Source organism: Pseudophryne corroboree, chromosome 2 (genome assembly GCF_028390025.1).
Source record: "Pseudophryne corroboree isolate aPseCor3 chromosome 2, aPseCor3.hap2, whole genome shotgun sequence".
Taxonomy (NCBI): domain Eukaryota; kingdom Metazoa; phylum Chordata; class Amphibia; order Anura; family Myobatrachidae; genus Pseudophryne; species Pseudophryne corroboree.
The window spans coordinates 1,004,962,168-1,004,973,906 of record NC_086445.1 but is presented as its reverse complement, the minus strand read 5'-3'; the positions used below and the strand labels follow the sequence as shown (position 1 = coordinate 1,004,973,906).

Genomic DNA, 11,739 nt, shown 5'->3' with positions numbered 1-11,739 from the left:
TAGACATAATTATTGTTTAAAATTATTGCAGCAAGAGGGGGATATGCAAAGAGAACAAATTTGCAAAACAGGTTCAAAACCCAGCGGGAATGAGAACACAAACACACCACTGTCGACACAGGTCGAAGGGGAAGAGATGGCTACAATCAATGGTATAACCGTAAATGATAGTAGTATGCAAAAACAATGTATTAACCCTAATTTTTGCAAGATGTATCCTGTTTTGAAGTCTTTTCAAGGTTATAGGTCACAGGAAGATGAAGGATCCAGCCAAATTGCAGCTCTCCTCCAAGCAGTCACTTTGCAGGACACTCAGGTGGGGCCTGTCCAACCAGGTAGAGCAGTAACAATATTCCCCAATGAAAGAACTAGTGAGGTCACAGCTACCGGTAAGTGTGAGACAGTTCATTGCACAGAGACAACAACACCTCACAGTAAACAGATTAGGAACGGAATGGTAGAATTACACCCTGTCTTGGAAATAGTAACTCCCAATGGGGGAACCGATAGTCAGGGAGTAATCCTCACCAGGAATAATGCAATGTATTGCCCGTGGCCCAGAGATGAGCTGCGATCAATCATTTCAGAATTCCCCGACCCTCGGAAGCATTTAGCCAGATGTCAGAAATTTATCAGAGATCTGTGTAATTAGTGATGAGCACCGGAAATTTTTCGGGTTTTGTGTTTTGGTTTTGGGTTCGGTTCCGCGGCCGTGTTTTGGGTTCGAACGCGTTTTGGCAAAACCTCACCGAATTTTTTTTGTCGGATTCGGGTGTGTTTTGGATTCGGGTGTTTTTTTCAAAAAACCCTAAAAAACAGCTTAAATCATAGAATTTGGGGGTCATTTTGATCCCAAAGTATTATTAACCTCAATAACCATAATTTCCACTCATTTTCAGTCTATTCTGAACACCTCACACCTCACACCTCACAATATTATTTTTAGTCCTAAAATTTGCACCGAGGTCGCTGGATGACTACGCTCAGCGACCCAAGTGGCCGACACAAACACCTGGCCCATCTAGGAGTGGAAAACTGGAAGAAAAAGGAAGGCTCTTGTGTGGGCGCACTCTTGTAGGAAAAATAGGTTATATATAACAATTATGGGGGAATATTTAAAACATAACTTTTATTGACATTATTATGACACAAGGTTCTTCCCTGAAATCTATCCTTGAAAATACAAATTTGAAAATATCTTGCTTATAAATAAAAATGTTCTGGTCTCTTTATGGTAAAGAGTATATGGGAGGGTTGTAGACATGAATTGGTCATACCCCCATTCCCCCTGACCAGTACAGGATTACTGTATTGATGGAACCACAGGGTGGTCAAGACACATTAGTATATAAGGCTGTGCTCTTTGGCTATAAGTGACTAGGGTAATAATCAGAAGTCACACCTCTATGAGCGGTACACAAAGTTAGCATACACATATTATGATTTGAGAAAATATTAAACAGGAAATAATGGACATCCTGAAAACAGTGGAAAAAACCATTATGTTGTAAACACTGAGATGGAAACTGAGATATAGGGATTACTGAATAGAATTAGTGGTGATACTGCTGTTGGTGTTATTATCACATAAGTGAGGAAAATCCTACTCTACAACACCAGGTATTCACAGGCAGTCTCCCTTCCTGATACTGACCTGGCCCAACGCTGTTTAGCTTCCAAGATCAGACGAGATCGGGCGCTGGCAGCGTGGTATGGTAGTAGAGAATTTTTATGTGAACACCAATGAGAGTGCACCTATATAAGAATGATGAAATTTTGGAGAGATCGACAGAAAAGTGATAGAGAAAAGGTTGTGAAAAAGTGTGGATCTGCTTTCCACGTTAGACCCGATTCCAAAATTCCCACTCACGTGGTGCAATGTTACGGGAATCGTGAATGAGAGTCCACGAGGTTAGTGATCACAGGAAAATTCGGTTGTCGGGATTAGCACTGTTGATTACAATCAGAGGACCCCCTGACTGCCACTAATGTCGTGGTTTATCCAAGAGGAATAATTCTCTGTGATGGATATCAGATGGGAGATAGAAAAAACTCACAACAGTTACAGAAGTGTTTGGAACTTAAATAGATAATAGAGGCTTTGAATCAGTAAAATTTCATACTAAGAATAGGATATGAATATCCCGTTATTAACATATGTCAATTGCTGAAGAGAATAAAGCAAATAAAGAAAATCATCAGATCCAAAATATCAGACAAATATGAGAGGTATATGCTATTCATATGCATTTGCTATTCAAGTCATAATACATTTTCAGCTTAACCTCATGCAAGGTGCTGTGTGCTTGGTATACTGTAAGAACCCCCAAAAAACCACTGTAATACACACTGAATGTGGGATAATTAAGATTTACAGCAAGAGTTACTATCCGTGGCATACAGCCACAAGATAGTGGGGCTTACGGTTTACCCAGTGAGATGAGAGAGCCAGAGAGAGCAAGCAGATGAATCAGGCTGATGCCAGGATGAAGCTGTGTCGACGAGACCCCTTGCGGAATGCGGAAAACGCGTTTCGCCCTTAGGCTTGTTCACTTCCGGGTTCCGTATGGTCCGGTGTGGGGAGCGGGCTTTTGTAGCAGCGGAAGGTCAAATAGACCAATCAGGGAGTGTTGGATAACAAGTGTAGTTGCTGCTCGTGTGCGCGGTTGCTAGGAGACAGCGTTCGCGACGCTATGACGACAAGGCGGAGGGACTGGAGGTGATTGAAGACTCGCGAGATCACGGACGCCATCTTAGATGTGGGAATGATGTGACTTAAACTGATGGCACACATTAAGGTTGCAATGAATGGAATAATTGACTGAAATAAAATAAAAATAAAAATAAATAGATAAGCTTGACAACGGGGATAGAAGGTTGTTGGAGTGGGCAAGATATGTCAGAAACGATTGGGATGAAACGGATGGGTAGATAGAGGTGATTGAAAAATCGCGAGATAACGGATGCCATCATAGATGTGGGAGTGATGTGACTTAAACTTATGGCACATATTCGGGTTGCAATGAATAGGAATGATTGATGGAAATAAATAAATAGATAAGCTTAACAGCGGAAATAGAAGGTTGTTGAAGTGGGCAAGATATGCCAAGGATAAATTAAAATAGAACGGATGGGTGGATAGATGAAAGGCGTGCCTGGATTGTTGTTAGAACGGCAAGAGGGGGAGAGGGGTGTGTGTTAAGGGAAGCCAGTGAAGCCATGTTGGTGAATGGTAAGAGGAGGGGAAAGGAGCGGTATGTTGTGGAGGGAAGGGAAAGGGGGAGGTGTGAGGGAAGGAGGGACTGAGTGAATTAGGTAGGGAAGGGAGGTGTGACGGTGTACAGGAGTGTGGTTAGCTGGGGGTAGTAGAAATGAATTAATTGAATTGAGGAGGTGTATGTTGGAACAGGGAGGAATGGAGGGATGAAAGGGGGGCATGGGGGGAGAGACTTGTGGGTGGGGGTGGGAGCAGTGAGAGATGGGGGATGATAGGTGTAGGGAAAGGGGTGATTGTTGTGAAATGGTGTATTATGCGGGAAATGTCATTGGCTAGGGGTGATACGGATGAGTGGACTGATGGTGGTGAAATGAGAGGGAAATGAGAAGGTGCATGTTGGGACAAAGGGGATTGGGGGATGACAGGGGGGCGTGGTAGGGGACCTGTGGTGAGGGTGAGAGCAGCGGGGGAGAGAGATAGTAGGTTGTAAATAATTGAATTGATATACTGAAAAAAAGGTGTGACAAAGTATCAGTGTAACCATTTGTTGGTACACTGGAAAATTCACTTGTACACATGCACTTACACCTAGGTGTAAATGCATGTGTGTGGGTAGGCTGACTAAATGAAAAACTGAATATTGTTATTGTCTAAAAATTGACGACAGGTGAGAAACAGATGAAACATATTTTACAGAAAAACTCCATAATTAATGGTTTCATTAAGACCAAAAGGTTTCAGACTGTTTAAACGAAAAATCCATTCACTCTCCTTTTTATATAGTTCTTTGGTTATGTCTCCTCCTCGTATTCCAAGATGTATCCGATCTAAGCAGAAGGTCTTGAAACCTTTGATGGATCCTTTGTGGACAGAGTTAAAGTGTCTCGCTACTGATGTAAGCTGTTTCATTCGTGTCAGATCTCTGGAGGCATTACGGATGTTTCCCAGGTGTTCCAATATTCTCTCCTTCAATTTGCGTGTGGTCATGCCTACATACTTTAGATTGCACTCACAAGTTATGCAATAGATCACAGCCTGCGTGTTACAGTTAAAAAAATGTTGTAACTTGACCAACTGGCCATACCTGTCAATGACCGTGTTGGTTTGCAGGATCTGAGGGCATGATTTACATTGTCCGCAAGGGAAAGAACCTGTGATAGAAGGTTTTTTGGTGTTTGAGGAAATCAGATGGCTGTGCACTAGGTGGTCTTTCATATTTTTTGATCTGCGCCAGCTCATTTGTAATGGGGAGTTAAAGAGAGGTGCCAGATCTGGGTCCAACTGTAAGATGGGAAGATGTCTGGTTATCGCTTCCTTCAGCTTTCTCCATTGGGACAGAAAGTACCAATGAAGCGAATAGTATCCTCCTGCTCAGTGCTCTTGCTTTTCTTTCCAAAAATCAGGTTCTCTCTCTTGGTTGCTACAGTAGCAGTGTATGCCCGTTTGAGTGAGCGTCTGCTGTAGCCTCTATCCAAGAGACGGTTAGTGAGTTCCAAGCTCTTGGTTTTGAAGATGGAGTCTTCTGAGCAATTACGTCTCAGGCGTAAGTATTCACCTTTAGGGATGTTTTCCACGGTGGGCGGAAAATGAGAGCTTGTTTGGTGAAGGAGACTGTTAGTTGCAGTCTCCTTGCGAAATAATTCAGTTTCCAGGAAGCCTGCACTGGATTTGTAGATACTGAGATCTAAGAATGGTACCCTTTCTGAGCTGATAAAATGTGTCAGGGTGATATTGAGATCATTTTTATTAAGGATCTGAATGAACTCCATGAGCAGGCTCTTATTTCCATTCCAAATTAAGAAGACATCATCGATGTATCTCAACCACAGTATTACATGTGTGGTATATTTTTCATTCCAAGTATTGAAAACGTGGAAGTGCTCCCACCACCCTAGAAAGAGATTTGCATATGTTGGTGCACATGCTGCACCCATTGCAGTTCCCCTAATTTGTAAGAAAAATTGATCTTGAAACACAAAATAATTTTTGGAGAGAACAAAAGTGAGTAACTGTAAAAGAAAATCAGAGAAGTCATTGGTACCAATTTGGTCCAGAAAGAATTTTGCTGCTGTCAAACCTTGATGATGATTGATACTGGAATAAAGTGCCTCAACGTCTAAAGTCACTAGAAGAAAGTCATTCTCAAAATGGATGTCGTGAATTTTTCGCAATAAGTCGGCAGTGTCTTGTAGATAAGATGGTAGGTCAAGGACAAAGTCACGTAGGTGTAAATCCAGAAACCGACTCGGCTGCTCCAACAATCCTCCATTACCCGACATTATCGGTCTGCCTGGTGGCTGCTGGGTGTCCTTGTGAATCTTGGGCAGAAGATAGAAGGTTGGAGTTCTTGGATTCTGGACAGTCAGATATGCTGCTTCTTGTTTTGTGATAGTTCCTTGTGTAGCAGCCTCTTGTATCAAAGAGGTGTAAGCTTTCTGGAACCTTTTTGTGGGGTCATTGAGAAGTTTTTGATAACATAGGGGGTTGAATAATTGTCTATGTGCTTCCGTGATATACATTTGTAACGGCCAAAGGACAATGTTGCCACCTTTGTCCGAAGGTTTTATAATCACGTCTCGCCATGTTTCCATCTCACGTAATGCTTTTCTTTCTTTGAAATTGAGATTTCTAGATGGGTATTGATGGGCCGTTTTGATTCGGACGTGAATGTCGTCAAATTCTTTTGACACCCTGTTAAGAAAAACCCTAATTTCCGGGCTGGTATTGTCAGGTGGAAAAAATGTGGACTTGGGTTTACATTTGGGTCGGCAGGGAATGCTGTCTTGCATGTTTGATTCCAATAGTAGGTCCTCCAGGTCTTGGACTGCTTGAAGATCGTCAGGGGATAAATCGGTGCTATTGTTACTATCTTGTATTGCACGATGTTTTGCAAAAAACTTTTTTAAGAGAAGTTTTCTGCCAAATAATCTGAGATCTTTCTCCCAGGAAAATCTGTTGAATGATCTAGAGGGTGAAAAAGAAAGGCCTTTGGCCAAAACATCCATGTGCACAGGGGAAAGAGGTCTATCAGATAGGTTGATAACCTGTAAAGAGGGAGAAGTCGGGTGGGTTACCGCAAAGTCTTCCTCTGACGGGCCGGATACCGGGCGGTCTTTGATGTGTCCCAATCTGGGTTGCGTCTGTCGCCTCTTCTTTCCCCCCCGCCGGGTTTTCCTTGATTTTTGACCCGACCTCTTTGTTTCGAACTCTGGCCTAAAAAACGTGGAGAAAAATCTCCTTCTCCCTGATTAAATTTGGAGTTGTCTGAAGTCTCACTGGATGAATCTCCACTATTGGAGGATTCGAATTCTGAAAAAGTCGGGTCGTCCCTCTGTCTTCGATTCCTACTCGGGAGTATGGGATTCCACCTGAAAATATCCCCACGTGAGAAGTCTCGTTTGTCCCTGATAAATTTATTCCGCTTTCGGTCTACTATGGTTTGTTCATACAGTTTTAATTCTTTTTGGTGTTTCTCAAAAGCTGTCTGAAAAGACAGATCTTTTTCCCAAATTTCCAAATTCTGACCCAATTCATCTATTTCTTTTTCCACTTGATCTATGAGTAGTGTGTCATGTTTGACCAAAAGATGTAGTAGTTCGTGGGAGCACTTCAAGAGTGCTGCCTCCCACTCGGTCTTCAAATTCTCCGTAGCAAGTGGAAAAGAAGGGAATATTTTGGGTCTTAACCCCCGGGGCACAATCTTGTGTTTAATGTAATTTTGTAGTGTGGTGACGTCCCACGATAAACGAGTCCTTTTCTGCAAACTTTTTTGTAATCTTGTGAAAGTGGTCTTCCAATCCGAGTCGGTGGGGGATTCCTCAAAATTGTCTGAAAAGGGATCACCAAAAGTCTCCGGGTTTTGTCGTTTTGTTAGCTCCGCTTTAAGTGAAAAAGTGGTCATATTAAAGACCTACTAATGTAGAAAATGGAATTGTTACTGCTAAAATAGACAGATCCGGGAAGAAAAGAGTTATAATAGAGTAAGGTAGTGATAAAGTCCGTGCCAATGGATCAGAGACTGTTTTTGCAACAGTAGAAAATACTGTAAGGAAGCCCAGGGCGATCCGGCACAGGATTATTAAATTGGGATAATAGTAGAATTAGAAAGAGAGAGACCAAAATTGGACAGTGCGTTACCCCTGTTAAAAAAGGGGAGGAAAGCGGCAAAATTAGCCCTTTTAAGTATAAGTATATAAATATATACGTATAAATATTATACTGTCCTGGTTGGTGGTGCACCCAGAGCCAGAAAGTACGCAGACTTGAAAAACTGGAAGAAAAAGGAAGGCTCTTGTGTGGGCGCACTCTTGTAGGAAAAATAGGTTATATATACCAATTATGGGGGAATATTTAAAACATAACTTTTATTGACATTATTATGACACAAGGTTCTTCCCTGAAATCTATCCTTGAAAATACAAATTTGAAAATATCTTGCTTATAAATAAAAATGTTCTGGTCTCTTTATGGTAAAGAGTATATGGGAGGGTTGTAGACATGAATTGGTCATACCCCCATTCCCCCTGACCAGTACAGGATTACTGTATTGATGGAACCACAGGGTGGTCAAGACACATTAGTATATAAGGCTGTGCTCTTTGGCTATAAGTGACTAGGGTAATAATCAGAAGTCACACCTCTATGAGCGGTACACAAAGTTAGCATACACATATCATGATTTGAGAAAATATTAATCAGGAAATAATGGACATCCTGAAAACAGTGGAAAAAACCATTATGTTGTAAACACTGAGATGGAAACTGAGATATAGGGATTACTGAATAGAATTAGTGGTGATACTGCTGTTGGTGTTATTATCACATAAGTGAGGAAAATCCTACTCTACAACACCAGGTATTCGCAGGCAGTCTCCCTTCCTGATACTGACCTGGCCCAACGCTGTTTAGCTTCCAAGATCAGACGAGATCGGGCGCTGGCAGCGTGGTATGGTAGTAGAGAATTTTTATGTGAACACCAATGAGAGTGCACCTATATAAGAATGATGAAATTTTGGAGAGATCGACAGAAAAGTGATAGAGAAAAGGTTGTGAAAAAGTGTGGATCTGCTTTCCACGTTAGACCCGATTCCAAAATTCCCACTCACGTGGTGCAATGTTACGGGAATCGTGAATGAGAGTCCACGAGGTTAGTGATCACAGGAAAATTCGGTTGTCGGGATTAGCACTGTTGATTACAATCAGAGGACCCCCTGACTGCCACTAATGTCGTGGTTTATCCAAGAGGAATAATTCTCTGTGATGGATATCAGATGGGAGATAGAAAAAACTCACAACAGTTACAGAAGTGTTTGGAACTTAAATAGATAATAGAGGCTTTGAATCAGTAAAATTTCATACTAAGAATAGGATATGAATATCCCGTTATTAACATATGTCAATTGCTGAAGAGAATAAAGCAAATAAAGAAAATCATCAGATCCAAAATATCAGACAAATATGAGAGGTATATGCTATTCATATGCATTTGCTATTCAAGTCATAATACATTTTCAGCTTAACCTCATGCAAGGTGCTGTGTGCTTGGTATACTGTAAGAACCCCCAAAAAACCACTGTAATACACACTGAATGTGGGATAATTAAGGCACTTCTGCCTAGATTTACAGCAAGAGTTACTATCCGTGGCATACAGCCACAAGATAGTGGGGCTTACGGTTTCACCAGTGAGATGAGAGAGCCAGAGAGAGCAAGCAGATGAATCAGGCTGATGCCAGGATGAAGCTGTGTCGACGAGACCCCTTGCGGAATGCGGAAAACGCGTTTCGCCCTTAGGCTTGTTCACTTCCGGGTTCCGTATGGTCCGGTGTGGGGAGCGGGCTTTTGTAGCAGCGGAAGGTCAAATAGACCAATCAGGGAGTGTTGGATAACAAGTGTAGTTGCTGCTCGTGTGCGCGGTTGCTAGGAGACAGCGTTCGCGACGCTATGACGACAAGGCGGAGGGACTGGAGGTGATTGAAGACTCGCGAGATCACGGACGCCATCTTAGATGTGGGAATGATGTGACTTAAACTGATGGCACACATTAAGGTTGCAATGAATGGAATAATTGACTGAAATAAAATAAAAATAAAAATAAATAGATAAGCTTGACAACGGGGATAGAAGGTTGTTGGAGTGGGCAAGATATGTCAGAAACGATTGGGATGAAACGGATGGGTAGATAGAGGTGATTGAAAAATCGCGAGATAACGGATGCCATCATAGATGTGGGAGTGATGTGACTTAAACTTATGGCACATATTCGGGTTGCAATGAATAGGAATGATTGATGGAAATAAATAAATAGATAAGCTTGACAGCGGAAATAGAAGGTTGTTGAAGTGGGCAAGATATGCCAAGGATAAATTAAAATAGAACGGATGGGTGGATAGATGAAAGGCGTGCCTGGATTGTTGTTAGAACGGCAAGAGGGGGAGAGGGGTGTGTGTTAAGGGAAGCCAGTGAAGCCATGTTGGTGAATGGTAAGAGGAGGGGAATGGAGCGGTATGTTGTGGAGGGAAGGGAAAGGGGGAGGTGTGAGGGAAGGAGGGACTGAGTGAATTAGGTAGGGAAGGGAGGTGTGACGGTGTACAGGAGTGTGGTTAGCTGGGGGTAGTAGAAATGAATTAATTGAATTGAGGAGGTGTATGTTGGAACAGGGAGGAATGGAGGGATGAAAGGGGGGCATGGGGGGAGAGACTTGTGGGTGGGGGTGGGAGCAGTGAGAGATGGGGGATGATAGGTGTAGGGAAAGGGGTGATTGTTGTGAAATGGTGTATTATGCGGGAAATGTCATTGGCTAGGGGTGATACGGATGAGTGGACTGATGGTGGTGAAATGAGAGGGAAATGAGAAGGTGCATGTTGGGACAAAGGGGATTGGGGGATGACAGGGGGGCGTGGTAGGGGACCTGTGGTGAGGGTGAGAGCAGTGGGGGAGAGAGATAGTAGGTTGTAAATAATTGAATTGATATACTGAAAAAAAGGTGTGACAAAGTATCAGTGTAACCATTTGTTGGTACACTGGAAAATTCACTTGTACACATGCACTTACACCTAGGTGTAAATGTGCATGTGTGTGGGTAGGCTGACTAAATTAAAAACTGAATATTGTTATTGTCTAAAAATTGACGACAGGTGAGAAACAGATGAAACATATTTTACAGAAAAACTCCATAATTAATGGTTTCATTAAGACCAAAAGGTTTCAGACTGTTTAAACGAAAAATCCATTCACTCTCCTTTTTATATAGTTCTTTGGTTATGTCTCCTCCTCGTATTCCAAGATGTATCCGATCTAAGCAGAAGGTCTTGAAACCTTTGATGGATCCTTTGTGGACAGAGTTAAAGTGTCTCGCTACTGATGTAAGCTGTTTCATTCGTGTCAGATCTCTGGAGGCATTACGGATGTTTCCCAGGTGTTCCAATATTCTCTCCTTCAATTTGCGTGTGGTCATGCCTACATACTTTAGATTGCACTCACAAGTTATGCAATAGATCACAGCCTGCGTGTTACAGTTAAAAAAATGTTGTAACTTGACCAACTGGCCATACCTGTCAATGACCGTGTTGGTTTGCAGGATCTGAGGGCATGATTTACATTGTCCGCAAGGGAAAGAACCTGTGATAGAAGGTTTTTTGGTGTTTGAGGAAATCAGATGGCTGTGCACTAGGTGGTCTTTCATATTTTTTGATCTGCGCCAGCTCATTTGTAATGGGGAGTTAAAGAGAGGTGCCAGATCTGGGTCCAACTGTAAGATGGGAAGATGTCTGGTTATCGCTTCCTTCAGCTTTCTCCATTCGGGACAGAAAGTACCAATGAAGCGAATAGTATCCTCCTGCTCAGTGCTCTTGCTTTTCTTTCCAAAAATCAGGTTCTCTCTCTTGGTTGCTACAGTAGCAGTGTATGCCCGTTTGAGTGAGCGTCTGCTGTAGCCTCTATCCAAGAGACGGTTAGTGAGTTCCAAGCTCTTGGTTTTGAAGATGGAGTCTTCTGAGCAATTACGTCTCAGGCGTAAGTATTCACCTTTAGGGATGTTTTCCACGGTGGGCGGAAAATGAGAGCTTGTTTGGTGAAGGAGACTGTTAGTTGCAGTCTCCTTGCGAAATAATTCAGTTTCCAGGAAGCCTGCACTGGATTTGTAGATACTGAGATCTAAGAATGGTACCCTTTCTGAGCTGATAAAATGTGTCAGGGTGATATTGAGATCATTTTTATTAAGGATCTGAATGAACTCCATGAGCAGGCTCTTATTTCCATTCCAAATTAAGAAGACATCATCGATGTATCTCAACCACAGTATTACATGTGTGGTATATTTTTCATTCCAAGTATTGAAAACGTGGAAGTGCTCCCACCACCCTAGAAAGAGATTTGCATATGTTGGTGCACATGCTGCACCCATTGCAGTTCCCCTAATTTGTAAGAAAAATTGATCTTGAAACACAAAATAATTTTTGGAGAGAACAAAAGTGAGTAACTGTAAAAGAAAATCAGAGAAGTCATTGGTACCAATTTGGTCCA

The 11,739-nt window shown here is 42.2% G+C and overlaps 2 pseudogenes; both read right to left on the bottom strand.

The window, feature by feature from the left end:
• Nucleotides 1–1,605: 1,605 nt before the first annotated feature.
• LOC135052632 (5S ribosomal RNA) lies at nt 1,606–1,724 on the bottom strand (annotated as a pseudogene).
• A 6,333-nt stretch (nt 1,725–8,057) lies between these two features.
• On the bottom strand, nt 8,058–8,176 carry LOC135052673 (5S ribosomal RNA; annotated as a pseudogene).
• Between the last annotated feature and the right edge of the window lie 3,563 nt (nt 8,177–11,739).